The 16,769-nt window shown below is 46.8% G+C and overlaps 1 long non-coding RNA gene across 2 annotated transcripts; it reads left to right on the top strand.

The window, feature by feature from the left end:
- Positions 1–4,103: 4,103 nt before the first annotated feature.
- LOC131564836 (uncharacterized) lies at positions 4,104–7,660 on the top strand. 2 transcript variants are annotated; one of them, XR_009275409.1, is made up of 5 exons: positions 4,104–4,304; positions 4,929–4,992; positions 5,690–5,765; positions 5,883–6,650; positions 7,245–7,660. It is a non-coding gene; the product is annotated as an uncharacterized LOC131564836 (long non-coding RNA). The 2 variants fall into 2 exon arrangements; XR_009275410.1 differs by having other exon boundaries at positions 6,533–6,650.
- Positions 7,661–16,769: the final 9,109 nt, after the last annotated feature.

Consider the following 16,769-nt stretch of genomic DNA (forward strand, 5'->3'; position numbering starts at 1 on the left):
CTCTCTTTGGAAGCATCCAGTCAGACGTCTTTTCAGGTCTTGTTCTGAGCTGTATGGACAGCTGTGCCCCACCTGGATCCATTATGGTGGATTAGGACTTGGCGTAATATGAGGTTAGGTAGAGGATTCTGACCGTAGGATTCCTAGGCATCCATCTTTGCAGTTCTTAGAAGAAATCATTCAGTTATCATCTTCTTCCTTCGGGGTTCTCTGAGCCTCATCAGCTCACCATCAGTTTGAACTCGGTCATCTCCTTTTGCATTCTCTCAGTCCTTGCAGCCATTTTCCTTGCCTAGAATTTTCTGTCTGTGTTGTGTCCCCGTTGTCTGTCCTGTCCTGTCCATCCTGTGTCACGGCTGTCAGCACACATTTGTGCCCGAGCTGCTCTGCCCTGCCGCATAGCCTGGTGCAATAGGAGAGGGCCCGGGGATTTGTAATGTGCAGTGTGGGGTGTAGTTGGACTCTAGATGGGATTTGTAGATGGACACAGGATATCTGGAGCTCTTCAGTTATCATTGAACCGTCTGACTGTTGTCCTAACTTTTTTTTCAGATGCACCTCCTCAGATGACTGCAGTAGTTGTGTAGGTTCCTTCTTCTGAAAGGGAATAGGGCGCAAGAATTCATCTTCCAGAGAATTTTTGCAAGTCCTGGCTTGTATTGTATCTGCCTATGGTGGCTTATGTTCTATGTACCTATACATCTGTCTTCTATTGGATTTTGGGTAGAAAATTTATCAGTCCAGAGAGGAGACAAGTCCTAGCTGTCAGATAAGCCACTCGTTGACCCTTCCTGTCGTCTCACAGGTCCCCGAGGCTGCTGATTTCCCCAGGATCTGCCATTTTACCTCAAGGAGCGGCAGCCAGAAGATGTGTCACAGCACGTTCTTCAGCATCTCGAGTAAGGGCCGCAGTGAGCATTTAAGTGGAAAGATTGTGTGAGCGTGTGTGAGAGCACGTGGCTGTGTCTGTCTGTGTCTGCTCGTCTCTGCGTGTGTGAGTGCATGCTGACTGGATTTAACCTTGTGTGTGTGACTTTTGCTTTCCAGGTTTTGCGACTCCTTGTTAAATTTAGAATAAAAAATCCCCAGCCGGGTTGTATTGCATGAACTGACATGATATGTACCGATTTTGGCTTAAAACCCAGAAAACCAGACGAAGATGAGCAGGAAAAAACCAGAAAAAAACCACATGATGGACAAGAAAAAAACCCAGAAAAAGCCCAGGATGGGCAAGAAAGCAACGAGAAAAAAACCCCAGAAAATAATCCCAGATGGGCAAGAAAAAAACGTAGAAAAACCCCAGAAAATCACCCAAGATGGGCAAGAAAAAAACCCAGAAAAAACCCCCCAAAAAAAACTCTGAGATGGGCAAGAAAAAACCCAGAAAAAACCCCCAAGATGGACAAGAAATAACCCAGAAAAAAATTCGAAGAAGGGCAAGAAAAGACCCAGAAAACACCCAGAAAAAAATCGCAACCCAAGTATAAATATAGAAATGTTTGTCAAGTATATGCAAATATATAAAGAAATGTTAAATTATTTGAAATATAAAATAACATAAATATAACATTTATACAGTATTACTTGTGTTATGGATCATATTGATTTTTATTTATTTCCTATAATACACTACAATATTTATATCAATTTTACATCTATCATATCTATCATTTGTTATATGTTATACCAGATTGATATACTCTAGGTTTTTTTAAGTAGTTTAAAATAAAGGGGATTTTTTTTTTTATTTGGCAAAAGCAGGTGTTTTAGTATAAACATTATAAATACAAATAATATAAAGGTAGAAATCTAAGAATAGAAATAGATCATAAATAGCTGAAGGTTAATATAAAAATTAAAAATGTAAGGAAAAATAAGTTGTAGCAGTAGATACGGTACATAATTAGGAAAATAATTTATCTCTTATTTGAATAGGATACATGTTATACATAATGATTAATATAATACTTAAGTATAAACTGCAAATATAAATGTGAATATAGTCATGAGCGCTATAAATATAAAAATATTTCAATGTAGTTTAAAAGAATAGAGCTTTTTTGTATTTATTTAGTTAGGATGGGATTTGTATTTTAAATAGTGAAAGCATGATAGAAATGTAACTTTAGACATAGAAATATGCAATCAATGTGGAAAGATATTTATAAAAGCACAAAATATAAGTAAATATAAATAATAGAAATAGAATAATGTTATATAAATTACATGCTACATCAATGTCCACTATAGCTATGCATGTGAATATAAATACGAAAAATGGAAATAAAAAATTTATTTAAACATGGCTTTAAAGCAAGGGGCCTTGTTTGATTCTGGTGGGGTAAGAGGCAGGTTTTTGGCATTTATTTCAGAGCAGTTTTTGGCGGGGGTCGCCCCTGTTCTTTTTTGCCACCTTGCCTGCCCGCAGCCCCGAGGCGCGCTGCGCCCCCGGCTGGGGCGGGCGGCAGTGCTGCCGCCTTGTGGGCAGAGCGCGGTACTGCAGCCCTGCGCCGAGAGGCCGCCACCTTGGGAGTGGCGCGTCGCGGATGTCGCGGACTTTTGGTTGACCTTCTCAACAGGGCGGCGAAAAGGGCGGGGAAGTGGAGGACCGGGGTGGGTGTCACTGGACTGCCTGCATGGAATACCGACCCCGGCGCGGCCCCGGTGGTATTTTCTGTGACGTTTCAAGTGTACCTGACACATGCTGTGGTCTCAGCGGCGCCGCGGGCGGGCGTATTTCGGCGGGTTTGTGACAGGCATGTGGGGAAACGCCTCGCTGTGCCGGGGTCCTCTGACAGCCGCTTTCCCGCCCTGAGGGAGCCGAGCCGGGCCGAATAGTTCCGAAGAGCCGAAGAGCCGAGTGTGGGCGAAAACAGCCGAGTTTCCCCGAAGAGCCGAGTGTAGCCGAAAACAGCCGAGTTTCCCCGAAGAGCCGAGTGTGGCCGAAAATAGCCGAGTTTCCCCGAAGAGCCGAGTGTGGCCGAAAATAGCCGAGTTTCACCGAAGAGCCGAGTGTGGCCGAACACAGCCGACTTGAGACGAAGAGCCGAGTGTAGCCGAACACAGCCGAGTTTCCCCGAAGAGCCGAGTGTGGCCGAAAATAGCCGAGTTTCACCGAAGAGCCGAGTGTGGCCGAACACAGCCGACTTGAGACGAAGAGCCGAGTGTAGCCGAACACAGCCGACTTGAGACGAAGAGCCGATGATAGCCGAGTGTAACCGATAGCCGACTGTAGCCGACATTGGCCGCATTTAGACAAAGAGCCGAATATGACCGACTTTAGCCCAACCGGGCCGAGTTCAGCCGAAGAGCCGGAAAAGCCGAATTTAGACGAAAAGCCGAACCGAAACGATTTTAGACCTAAGCCGAACCAAGCCTAATTTAGCCGAGTTTATTTAAACAGAACCGAACGACGCCGCAGCACTCTGCCTGCAGAGCGCCGGTGCAGACGGCAGGGGGCGGTGTATAAAGCGAGTATAAAATATCAACTGTATATAAGAAGGAATAAAAAGCTCTGTGTCATGTGCAGCAGTAGAAAATTTCAGGCTCCCAGGGAATAAATAGTTTTCTTTCAATCATTATAGTTTTGGGGTTTTTTTTACTCCCAGGTAGCCTGAAAGTTACTACTGCTGCTTTTTGATTCTAAAGCTAGGAAGGAAAACCAAGATTACAAATACAAGAAAAAGAAAGGGAAAGGGAAGGGGAAAAAAAGGAAAGGAAAGGAAAGAAAGCAGGAGAGCAGAAGGGAAGGGAAGGGAAAGGGGTGAAAAACAGCATTAAAAAAAGAAAAAGAGTTGGAGGGGAAAAGAGAGGGCATTCGGGAGGAGCGGTCCTGCCTCAGGTCCTTCCCCGCCCTGGGGCGAAGGACCCGTTTGATGCCCGGGAGGGACTGCAGCTCCCGGTGGCGGGGGACGGAGCCGTGGCTGTCAGCCCGAGACTACAACTCCCGGCAGGCCCTGCTGCCGGCGCGGCGTGTGACGCAACGGCTATCGCGGCACATGAGTGGCTACCAGCCCGAGACTCCAACTCCCGGCAGGCCCTGCTGCCGGCGCGACGTGTGCCGCAACGGCCGACGCTGCCCGGGATTTTTCTCTAAATCGGCAGTAAATACAGCTGAGTAAAATTAGCTTGGTTTTCTTCCTTCTTTTTTAACTGAATTGTTTTTATTAAAAATACTATTTGAATATGTAGAAAAAGTGGGGATGTCCTGTAATATATCCTAGCTTTTCTTGTTTATAGGGTGCTCAGAAAACATGCGTCCCTTAGAGTCCCTCAGAAAGGTTCTCAGTGCGACCTCTACCAAGGTATGTATTTACTAATAAGTGATCCCTTTAGATATTTGCCTGTGTACCTTTTCCTGTAATTCAGAGCTTGCGTTCTGTGGGTTTTATGATAAACCTGTAAAATATGTAAGAATGCTTTTGCAAGTCTGAATCGTTGAAGGCAGCAGTAAGTGGATTTAGAGCCTGTTCTTGACCAGACAACGGGAAAAAGTGTGACTTTGATGCTGAACTTGTTTTTTTCATTTTTCATTTGACTTGTCTGGAATGATTTAGGAATAGAGAGAGCTAGAAAAAGAGAGAAATAGAATTGATTATTGAGCACTCCTCAAATGCTCACCACGATTCAGTGTAGAGCCGAAGTGAAGGGTGATGGAACAGAGCTCTGTGCTGTAGAAGGAAATAAATTTAAACCTGACCTCCGCACAGAGTCTCACTAACTTCTTTTGTTTTAAAATACAAAATATTATTAGGAAGTGTTGGAAGTTAGTGTTTTGGGAAAGAAACGGCAGTTCCACAGAACATTCCATTTAACAGAGGCTCTGGGAACGATTCATGTTGTAACTGCTGTCACTGCAATCAGTTGGTGGTTCAGCCTTGAAATGTGCACTTGCCCTTCTATAAAGCACTGTTTTGTTTGCCTTTCAGTGCTATGAGTCTTGATAAATTGGAGAAGAGCCCAAGAGAAATTTTTCATCCCTTGATATAAAAGGTAGGAAGTGACTTTTTTTGGTTTGGTTCTTTTTCTTTATTATTTCCTGGAAATAAAAGTAATTAAGTATAGGTACTACTGGTTTGTTTCTTCCAGTAGCAGATGATAACAATAGCAGTAGTAATAGTAAAAATAATAATAGAAATAATAATAATAGCAATGTAATACTACTTAAACTGTCTTTATCCATTGAACTGGCCATTTCAAATCAAAACTTCTAAACACAAATCAAACCATCATCCTCGTAGAATCTTTCACAGCAGTGGGCTATAGATCCTGGTTTTGTTGACAGGATTTATTGGTTCTGGAATAGCAAGAGGGAAGTACAAGCCTAACTACTTCTAGCTCACAGACCCATCCAGTGAATACTGCTTTGTGTTTTGGTGGGCTTGTGATGACTTTGAAATCAATTGCTCATTCCAGTAAAAAAAATTAATGTTTTTTTGAACCTGACAGTAGAAATAACTTTAGGCACCAACTTAATAATAACAGATCACCAATTTAAGTTCATAATTTTATGCTGTACTATCAAAGTTTAAAGGTAAATTTTTACTTATTAGGAGATGGTATAAAGTGTATGTTCCAATGTGTTGGATGTATGCAAAGGTACATACGTACCCGAAAGTCCTTAGAGGAAACAAATTTTTACGTCTGCTGTTTGATTGTTTATCATACAATATTTGGTTTTATTTCCCAGGGATCGGTGAATTTTAACTTTGGAGTCCTCTGTGCTAAGGATGCTCAGCCTACAGATGATGAAATGTTCAGTAATGGTGAGTTTTTCACCTTCTCTTTAATTGCTATGCTGATCTGAATAAGAAAAAAACAAAAGCAAGAGAAAAAAAAAGGATGGTTTATTATTTTTTACGCTGTTATGTTTGTTTCCTCAGTATTTGCTGCAGCTCTGCGAACCCAAGCTTTGGGTTCCTTCTGTCCCACTGGGAGTTGCCCAGTTTGGTTGCATCTGGTGAAATTCACCCTGAGACCTTACAGAGCTAGCTCAAACTACGTGAGAGCCATTTGCAGTTCTCTCCAGACACCTGGAGAATGGGTGATGTTTCTGAGGGTCTGGCAAGTATACTTGTATCAAAACTCAGTCTGTGAAATTTCTGGGGAAAACCCTTCTGTGTCCTGAAGGGTTCAAACTCTGGTGAGGATCCAGTTATCAGGTGCTCACCTGGATGGTTCCAGCTCTTAAAGTGAACACTTGTACTCTTACCCTGTAGTTTACATCTATTGTATTTTTGTTATTTTGCAAGATTTTACGGCTTTGCAAAATATTGTGCATTTCACTCTTTGGAACCTCTCAGATCGTTCTTTGGTGCAGCACCACCTCATGGGACACTTGGCTGCCGTCCTGAAGGGGTTGGTCGCTAGAATTGTAAATCCTGGAGAGTTTGTAAGTCTTCTGTCCCCAGGGAGGTACCATGCTTTGTTTACTTTTGTTCTGTTTGTAAGGCGCTGCTTCTCATTGGAAGTATGAATTTCAAACTACCCTGTTCTTATTTTAACTGTTTTCCTGGTTCTCTCCCTACGGCAGGGAAAGACTCTCGTATCCTTGTCGTCGGGCTCGGTGCTGTCCAAGAAGATGCAGAGGCTAAAAAAATCATAAGAAGCAAAATATGACTGCAGGGAAAACAAGCTGGAGAGAACAAAAGGTGATATTGTTATCCTTACCCTGTATTAGAAACATCCGCTGTGCTTTGATGCTGGCAGCTGCCAGGGGCTTGTTAGCTCTTTGTAGGCAGGTGTAGGTGTTCACTTGTAGGTTTTTTCTCTGGACAAGTCAATTCAAACTTTGCTAAGCTTATATTTGCAAATTACTCTCTAGCACAGTCCAGCATGACATTTTTGAATGTTGTAAAAATACCATGTTACTTGGAAATTGCTAATGATGAGAAGCTTTAGGGAAAAATAAGATGTCAGGGTTGGGAGATGTGAGAAGAATTTTGAGGGGATGTTAGACTGAAATAAAGCACACTTGAAGCTGGACTGGCACGCTGGCAGATCCCCTATTAAACAGTAGTGCTGAGATTAGCCTGGGGGTTGCCCATTGTTTCTGTAGAAATAAATGTTTTCTGGTCTTCAGAGGTAAGCTGCTTTGAAAAGCTGGAAGGCACAGCATAGTGACAATCCGTGTGCTTCGCATTAAAAATAGATTTCAGAAGGGTCCTAGGCTTTTGTCTTTTCCTAGAAGTCGATGTAATCCTATTGAGGAGTTTTTAATTCTGTGCTGCCATGTCATCGATCAGGGCCCTGTCGTACTAATCATCATACAGATGCAAAACAAAAAATCAGACCCTGTCCCGACCACTTAGAGCCCAGAACACGATTTCCTCAGGCTGCCATTTGTGTGCCATCGGTACTCACCGTGGAAGCGAGCTGGGGATTGTTGCACCCGTTGGGAACAAACCGCTTCTCGTCACACAGAACTGGAATTGGGACGACGCCTCAGCCAGCCTCTCTCTCCTGAATCTGCAGCAGAGCAGTTCCAGTCCATGCGGGCAATCCAGTTCCTGACGATCTGAGCGCACGGAGCAGCGCTCAGCTGCTGTGGGGGGCTCAGGGAGGGCAGAGTGTGCATTGTCATCTTCCTGAACCTACAGACGCGAATCGAAGTGAGAAGCCACAGGGTGGAAATCAGTCGCATATATGCTAAATAAAACTTGCAGGTTTTTTTTAAGAATTGTTTTTGCTTGTTCTTTGTTGTGCTTCTGTGCTTAGAAAACCTCCCTTTACAATCAGTTCAATTCATCAATTGAACCTTTGTTTGCAGACTCTCACTGAGCAGAATTTGTTGCAGACTCAGTGCACGCTGTGCAGGCCTCCCGGGAGTGTGAGGAGCTCATGTGTGCTACTTTTTGCTTTAGGACGCTCTGAGGTATTTATTCCTTTTGGGATACATGATGAGAATTCCCAAGAGAGGTAGTTATAAGGTATGACATCGGGAAAAAGCCTGTGTGGTTGGAATGTTGTTGCTGTCAAAAGTTAATTTTTTCTTAGCCAGTAGTTAGCTTTTTGCTTTATTTTTGTGGTATCAATATTTTATTGTTTAAAAAATTCCTTCAAAATAACTTCAGTGGTCGCCCACCAGTACCTTGTTCAGATTTGCCTATTTGCTTGTAGCTGAAATGTTCACATCTTGTTTATCATTCTATTTAAGAAACTGCTGCCCAGCCAACTAATAACTGAATATCCATCTGTCTAGGACACGGGGAGAGGATTTAGGTAATGTCTTTATTTCCAGAAAAAAGTTCCAGTGTAGTTTCTAAATAGAGGAGAAGGGGGTGAAGACTCGGGGCTCTGATGCCGTTGGGGCACCCCAAGGTCCCCAGGAGAGGGGGCCCCACTGCGGTGCAGGAGCAGGTGTGTTCTCATGTAATATTGAACAAATTATAAATATAAATATGAAAATTATAAACATGAAAATATTTTTAAAATACTTAAATAAAGCGGGTTTTCTTTATTGGTCAATAGGCAGTGTTTTGATTGTAAAAATTATAAATGCAAATAATATAAAGGTAGAAATCTAAGTTTAGAAATATATAATAAATACATACAGATAAATATAAAAATTTAAAATATCAGAAAAAATTAGTTGTAGCAGTAGATATTATACATAATTTAAATAATAATTTAAATCTATTTTAAAATTTTATATATATAATATATCATTATTAATGTAATACATCCAAAGAAACGATAAATTAAAATATGAATGTATAATTATACAAAGTATAAATAAAAAATATTTCAGTATCCTTTAAAAGAAGGGTTTTTTTATTTATTTGGTTAGAGACGGGGTTTTTATTTGGAATAATGGAAGTATTATAGAAGTATAAAATTAAATATAGAAATATACAGTCAATATAGAAAGATATTTGTAAAAACACGAGCGAACGACGCCTCCTTCGGCCGAACCAAGGCGAGACCGGCGGAACCTGACGGCCTCGAGCGAACCGAGGCCAGGCTTGCGAGGCTGCCTGAACGGAGCCGAGCTCAGCCGAACCAAGCCCGCTGCTCTCGTGCGCGCTAATTAGCGCGAGTGCGGTCACTGCCCAATGAGCTCCTGTGCCACGCCGCGCTCCCGATCGTGTCCGTGCGATGGCCGGGCCGCCCGCGGGACGCGGCAGCAGGAGAGCCCCGAGCCGGGCGAGTTTAACGTGAGGCGGCGCCGCTTGCCCGCCGTCAGGGAGCCGAGCCGAGGCGAGCTCAGCCGAACGCGGAGAGAGCGGCTCCGAGTTGGGCCGAAGCGAGCCGAGCCGCGCCGAGGGCAGAGAGCGGCTCCGAGTTCGGCCGAAGAGAGCCGAGGCGCGCCGAGCGCACTGATCGGCTCCGAGTTCGGCCGAGGCGAGCCGGGCCGCGCACTGATCGGCTCCGAGTTCGGCCGAAGCGAGCCGAGGCGCGCCGGGCGCACTGATCGGCTCCGAGTTCGGCCGAAGCGAGCCGAGGCGCGCCGGGCGCAGAGAGCGGCTCCGAGTTCGGCCGAAGCGAGCCGAGCCGCGCCGGGCGCACAGAGAGGCTCCGAGTTCGGCCGAAGCGAGCCGAGCCGCGCCGGGCGCAGAGAGCGGCTCCGAGTTCGGCCGAAGCGAGCCGAGCCGCGCCGGGCGCAGTGAGCGGCTCCGAGTTCGGCCGAAGCGAGCCGAGGCGCGCCGAGCGCAGAGAGCGGCTCCGAGTTCGGCCGAAGCGAGCCGAGCCGCGCCGGGCGCAGAGAGCGGCTCCGAGTTCGACCGAAGCGAGCCGAGGCGCGCCGAGCGCAGAGAGCGGCTCCGAGTTCGGCCGAAGCGAGCCGAGGCGCGCCGGGCGCACTGATCGGCTCCGAGTTCGGCCGAGGCGCGCCGGGCGCACTGATCGGCTCCGAGTTCGGCCGAAGCGAGCCGAGGCGCGCCGGGCGCAGAGAGCGGCTCCGAGTTCGGCCGAAGCGAGCCGAGCCGCGCCGAGCGCAGAGAGCGGCTCCGAGTTCGGCCGAAGCGAGGCGATCCGTGCCGAAGGGTCGAGTCCAGCCGAATGCAGATGACAATGGCCGAGTTTAGCCGATTACAGCCGCATTTAGCCGAGCAGCTGTGAGCCTTGCACGCTTGAGGTGAGCGTGCATCGTTGCCGGCCTGGGATTGAGTGAAATGCACTAAGGAAACCAGCTCTGGGGAGGGAGGCAGGGAAATCCTCTCTTAACGTTTACCAATTCGTCCGTCAAACTCATCACGGCAGGACAGAGTGAAGACTGAAAGTGTAAGAAGATGTGGAGGGAAACAGAGAATCTGGCAGGAGCATCGAACGCACAAGTGCACGAATTTTGCTTTTTGCTTGGATGTAAACTCAGAAGTTGTAAGGAATTTGGGAAGGAGAAGGGACATTTCAGAAGGAGAAGAAGTTGTTGTTGGAGTCCTGGCAAAAGCTTTAAAAAAAAAAAAAAAGTGGTTTCTTTTTTCTTCACTATTATATTCTTTGGTGGTATATGGTGTGCTGTTTTATTTCTTGGTGTTATTAGCTCTGTGTAAATTGTTTATTGAGTCAAGCTAACTTTGCATGGGTTGCTTTGTATTTGAGGTAGGATCAATTTCAAGAGGTTTCTTTCACAGACTTCTGATAGGTATTACTGGGATTTTGGTTTTGTTTACTGTATGCATAAACATAGAGATTTGGTAGGGCCAGCTGGGCTGCTGGAGTTTTGGGTGTGAATTTATTAGATGGCTTTTGGTAAACACAGAATAATTATGTAAGGTAACAGCAAATTACCCAATTACCCAATTGATCTAGCTATGTAACCTTACCACAAAGTTTTATATCTTGCCAGTTTTCTGTTCTTCTGCTCCAAGTAGTTGTTGCAAAAAAAGAAAGCACTGTTACTTTTCTGAAAAGTTTTCTTCTATAACAAGCCCTTTACAGCCCTTGAATGTGAGTCAGAGGAGCCAAACAGCTGCAGCTGCTCTGAGGGCTTGGTGGGATTCGCCCCCTCCCTTTTCCTGGGTGGCATGGGAACGAGAGGCGGGCACAATCAGGGGTATATTAACCCCAGCCGTGGCTGAGGGGCTTCATTCCCTCTCTGGGATGTGCTGGGTTAAGAGCTCTCCTCATTTCAGTGAAGAGGCTTTTTCAGCCCGTCTCAGCATCTTTTCAGCAGGTGTTTCTGGGCATCTAAAGCACAGAGGCTTGGAAGATTCTGTGAAGAAAACAGCATGGAATACAGGGAGTATTTAGGTTTGTGATTTTGGGTTTTGTGTTTAGGAGTGGTAAGGTGCTTTTGTAATTTTTAGTTTTGCTCTGGTTGTTTTTTTGGTTGGATTTCTTTTGGTGGAATTTTTGGGTTTTTTTGGTTTTCATTTTGGGGTTTTTAGTTGGTTTTTGTGGGGGTTTTGGATTTTTTGATGTTTTCTGTGGTTTTTTTGTTTCTGTGGGGAGTTAGGTGTTTTGGGATTTATTGTTTGTGTGGGTTTTGTTTGTTTGGTTTTTTTTCTTTGTTTTTGGGATTGGTTTTGTTGGGTTTTTTTTGTTTTGTTTTTTTTTTAATTGAGGAGTGCAACTCCCTGAAATTCCAAGCTGTGTCAAGCACAACATTTTATTCAGCAGATTGATCATGTCACAAGAGGGATCCGCCCAAGGTCTAAGATGATGTTTGAGATTGAGGCTTCAGGTGAGTTGAGGATTGTGATTGGGAGAGGGAGGGTGAGCAGTTAGGAGTTCTTGGGAGGGAGTTTGCAGGCAGCAGGGTGAGAAAGGGTCTTTATTTGTTTATTTGAGGCCTCCCCCACACAAGGCTTCTCAGAAGCCTAGCAGAGGCATTCCCATGTCTTACAGCACACAAGGTCATCCACTGCACTCAGGGGAATGCCATTTAACTTTGCCTTTCTCTAACCCAGGTGCCACTCCTAATGAAGGCCTTGGAATCATGATGAAGCTGGAGCCTGAAGGAGCCAGGCACACTCAGGAGAGAGCAAGTAGCTGCCTTGGTGGGATTTGGCCCACATAACTCTGGACTCATACTTTGGTTTTGGTTTTCTTTATTGTAGCTCACCGAGAGGCTCACAGGCCATCACGAGGCCCTCCGAGGCAGACTCATTTCAGGTGCAGCGTGGATTCCCATCACCGATCATCCAAAAGATAAGTCGAGGGCCTTGGCCTGGAGATGAGAGAATAGTGGGTTGGGAGTTCTTGGGGCAGATTTGAAAATTGGCAGCCGAAAAAGCAATCTTCTCCAAGGGCCTCTTAGGACAGCTAAAGGGAGAGGCTCTCCTTTTGATGGCAGCTTTCAGGCGGGCAGTGCAGAACAGCTCCGGTCTGTGTTGTGTTGTCCAGTGTTCTGTGTTCCCTAGTGTGTCTTTGGGGTCCCTTTTGCCTTCTCCCCTCGAGACCCTCACCACAAGCATGATGTGTCGTGTTTCATGTCCCCCCTGTTTGCCACTTTCTGTGTCACGGGTGTGTGCGCACATTTGTGCCGGAGCTGTTCTGCCCTGCCGCATGGCCTGCTGCAGTAGGAGAAACCGTGGGGCGTTGGAATTTGTAATGCTGGCTGTACTTGGGCTCTAGATGCTATTCCTAGATTGACATAAGGTGTTTGCAGCTTGTGAGTTATCCTGGTGGTGTTTGGCATATGTTGTAACTTTCTTTCAGGTGCAGACGCATTCCATGTGTGGCAGGGGGTCAGAGTTAGGAGGTGTCGGGCCTTCTTAGGAGTGCGGTGAGTAGCTGAGTGGTGGGGTTTTGGCCGATGCGGTGCCAAGATCAGGGACTGATGTTTGGTTCTCTTTACTCTAGCTGTCTCAGAGACACCAGCCCGGTGCCAGCAGGACCTTCCCAGCTGACGAGGTGGCCTTTCTTTGCACCTGACAGGGACCAGCATCCCCAGATGTCTGAGAGATAAGTAGAGGGCTGTGACCCACAGAGGGGATGAAAGCAGGGTGCTGGTTTGGGAATTCCTGGGAGGGGGTTTTGAGTCCAGTTTTGGGGGGGGGGGGGTGTGGTGTGTTCATGAAGTGGCCCCTTAGGCCCCATAAAAGCCAAGTCTCACTTTTGATTGCAGTGCTGAGGTGTGCAGCAGGGCAGAGCAGTCCCGGTGTGCATCGTGTCACTTGTCTATTGTGCATTATGTGTTGTTTGCGTATGCCATATCTTTCACTTAGGGGGGCCTGTGAGAAACCCTGGCATCATTGTTAGCCTCTGTGATCTCTGCACTCCTTGGCCTGGCGCCCAGGCCACAGAACTTTTGACTAGGGAGCTCAGACAAGCATCAGACTCTCTTCTCTCTTTGGAAGCATCCAGTCAGACGTCTTTTCAGGTCTTGTTCTGAGCTGTATGGACAGCTGTGCCCCACCTGGATCCATTATGGTGGATTAGGACTTGTAATATTACGAGGTTAGGTAGAGGATTTTGACTGTAGGATTCCTAGGCATCCGTCTTTGCTGTTCTTGGAATAAATCATTCAGTAATCATCTTCTTCCTCCAGGGTTCTCTGAGCCTCATCAGCTCACCATCGGTCTCAGCTCACTCATCTCCTTTTGCATTCTCTCAGTCCTTGCAGCCGTTTTCCTTGCCAAGAGATTTCTGTTCCTGTTGTGTCCCCGTTGTCTGTCCTATCCTGTGTCATGGCTCTCAGCACACATTTGTGCCCGAGCTGCTCTGCCGTGCTGCACAGCCTGGTGCGATAGGAGAAGTCCCAGGGACTTGGAGTTTGTAATGTGGGGTGTAGTTGGACTCTAGATGGGATTTGTAGATGGGCACATCATATCTGGAGCTCATCAGTTATCCTGCCACAGTGTGACTCTTGTCCTAACTTTTTTTTCAGGTTCAGATGGATTAAATGTGTGCCAGAGGGCCCCATGCCAGGTGTGGGGATTCTCCTGAGTAGGTGAGGCCCCATTTGCCTCTGCAGCAGACTCTGTTACACCTCTCAACTGACTCTGTTACACTGCTGTTCTTTGTCTTTCTTTTAGGAAGTAAATCTGGATGCCAGCAGTCAACGTGAGCAGTGGAGAGAATTGGTTGTTATTGCTCAGCTCTCAAGCACAACAATTTCGCAGCAGATTCATCGTGTCACAAGAGGGATCTGCCCAGTGTCAAGGATGATGTTTGAGATTGAGGCTTCAGGTGAGTTGAGGATGGTTACTGGGAGAGGGAGGGTGAGCAGGCATCCAGTTAGGAGTTCTTGAGAGGGGGTTTGCAGGCAGCAGGGTGAGAAAGGGTCTTTATTTGTTTATTTGAGAGCCCCTCCCAAGGTGTCTCAGAAGCCTAGCAGAGGCATTCCCATGGCTTACAGCATACAAGGTGATCCACTGCACTCAGAGGAATGCCATTTAACTTTGTCTTTCTGTAACCCAGGTGCCACTCCTAATAAAGGCCACAGCCTTGGAATCAGGATGAAGCTGGAGCCTGAAGGAGCCAGGCACACTCAGGAGAGGGCAAGTAGCTGACTTGCAGGGATTTGGCCCACATAACTCTGGACTCACTCTTTGATTTTGGTTTTCTTGATTGCAGCTGACCGAGAGGCTCACAGGCCATCACAGAGCCCTCCAAGGCAGACTCATTTCAGGTGCAGCGTGGATTCCATTCACCAATCATCCAAAAGATAAGTCGGGGGCCACAGCCTGGAGATGGTGGAGTAGCAGGTTGGGAGTTTTTGGGACAGATTCAAAAATGAGCAGAGAGGAAAGCAATCTTCTCCAAAGGCCTTTTAGGACAGCTAAAGGGAGAGGCTCTACTTTTGATGGCAGCTTTCAGGCGGGCAGTGCAGAACAGCTCCGGTCTGTCGTGTTTTCCGGTGTGCTGTGTTCCCTAGTGTGTCTTTGGGGTCCCTTTTGCCTTTTCCCCTCGAGGCCCTCACCACAAGCATGATGTGTCGTGTTTCATGTCCCCCCTGTTTGTCACTTTCTGTGTCACGGGTGTGTGCACACATTTTTTGCCGGAGCTGTTCTGCCCTGCCGCATGGCCTCCTGCAGTAGGACGAACCATAGGGAGGGGGAATTTGTAATGTGGGCTGTACTTGGGCTCTAGATGTTGTTCCTAGATTGACATAAGATGTTTGCAGCTTGTGAGTTACCCTGGTGGTGTTTGACATATGTTCTAACTTTCTTTCAGGTGCAGATGCATTCCACGTGTGGCAGAGGGTCAGGGTTAGGAGGTGCCGGGCCTTCTTAGGAGCGCGGTGAGTAGCAGAGTGGTGGGGTTTTGGCCAATGCGGTGCCAAGATCAGGCACTGATGTTTGGTTCTCTTTAATCTAGCTGTCTGAGAGACACCAGCCCGGTGCCAGCAGGACCTTCCCAGCTGACGAGGTGGCCTTTCTTTGCACCTGACACAGACTGGCATCCCCAGATGTCTGAGAGATAAGTAGAGGGCTGCGACCCACAGTGGGGATGAAGGCATGGTGCTTGTTTGGGAATTCCTGGGAGGGGTTTTTGAGTCCAGTTTGGAGCGGGGGGTGTTCATTAAACGGCTCGTTAGGCCCCATGAAAGCCAAGTCTCACTTTTGATCACAGTGCTGAGGTGTGCAGGGCAGAGCAGTCCCCGTGTGCATCGTGTCACTTGTCTGTTGTGCATTGTGTGTTGTTTTGTGTATCTCCTGTCTTCTACCTTAGGCCTTTGAGGGCCCTGTCAGTACCCCTGGCATCATTGTTAGCATCTGTAATCTCTGCATTCCCTGGTCTGGCACCCGGGCCACAGAGCTTTTGACTCGCGAGCTCAGACAGGCATCAGACTCTCTTCTCTCTTTGGAAGCATCCAGTCAGACGTCTTTTCAGGTCTTGTTCTGAGCTGTATGGACAGCTGTGCCCCACCTGGATCCATTATGGTGGATTAGGACTTGTAATATTACGAGGTTAGGTAGAGGATTTTGACTGTAGGATTCCTAGGCATCCGTCTTTGCTGTTCTTGGAATTAATCATTCAGTTATCATCTTCTTCCTTCAGAGTTCTCTGAGCCTCATCAGCTCACCATCGGTCTCAGCTCGGTCATCTCCTTTTGCATTCTCTCAGTCCTTGCAGCCATTTTCCTTGCCAAGAAATTTCTGTCTGTGTCTTGTGCCTATTGTTTGTCACGTCCTGTCCTGTGTCACGGGTGTCTGCACACTTTGGGGATGGGGCTGCTCTGCCGTGCTGCACAGCCTGGTGCGATAGGAGAAGTCTTGGAGACTTGGAGTTTGTAATGTGGGGTGTAGTTGGACTCTAGATGGGATTTGTAGATGGACACAGGACATCTGGAGCTCATCAGTTATCCTGCCACAGTGTGACTCTTGTCCTAACTTTTTTTTCAGATTCAGATGGATTAAATGTGTGCCAGAGGGCCCCATCCCGGGCGAGGGGATTGCCCCGAGCCGGTGAGGCCCCATTTGTCTCTGCAGCAGAAGTGTGTATGGTGAGTGTGTTACAGCTCTGTTCTTTGTCTTTCTTTTCAGGATGTCAATCTGGATGCCAGCAGTCAAGGTGAGCAGTGGAGAGAATTGGCTGTTATTGCTCAGCTCTCAAGCACAACAATTTTTCAGCAGATTCGTCGTGTCACAAGAGGGATCTGCCCAGTGTCAAGGATGATGTTTGAGATTGAGGCTTCAGGTGAGTTGAGGATGGTGCCTGGGAGAGGGAGGGTGATCAGGTATCCAGTTTAGGAGTTCTTAGGAGGGGGTTTGCAAGCAGCAGGTTGAGAAAGGGTGTTTATTTGAGGGCACCCCACACAAGGCTGAGAAGCCTAGCAGAGGCATTGCCATGTCTCAGAGCACACAAGGTGATCCACTGCACTCAGAGGAATGCCATTTAACTTTGTCTTTCTGTAACCCAGGTGCCACTCCTAATAAAGG

This window comes from Ammospiza caudacuta, chromosome 16 (assembly GCF_027887145.1).
Source record: "Ammospiza caudacuta isolate bAmmCau1 chromosome 16, bAmmCau1.pri, whole genome shotgun sequence".
NCBI classification, from domain to species: domain Eukaryota; kingdom Metazoa; phylum Chordata; class Aves; order Passeriformes; family Passerellidae; genus Ammospiza; species Ammospiza caudacuta.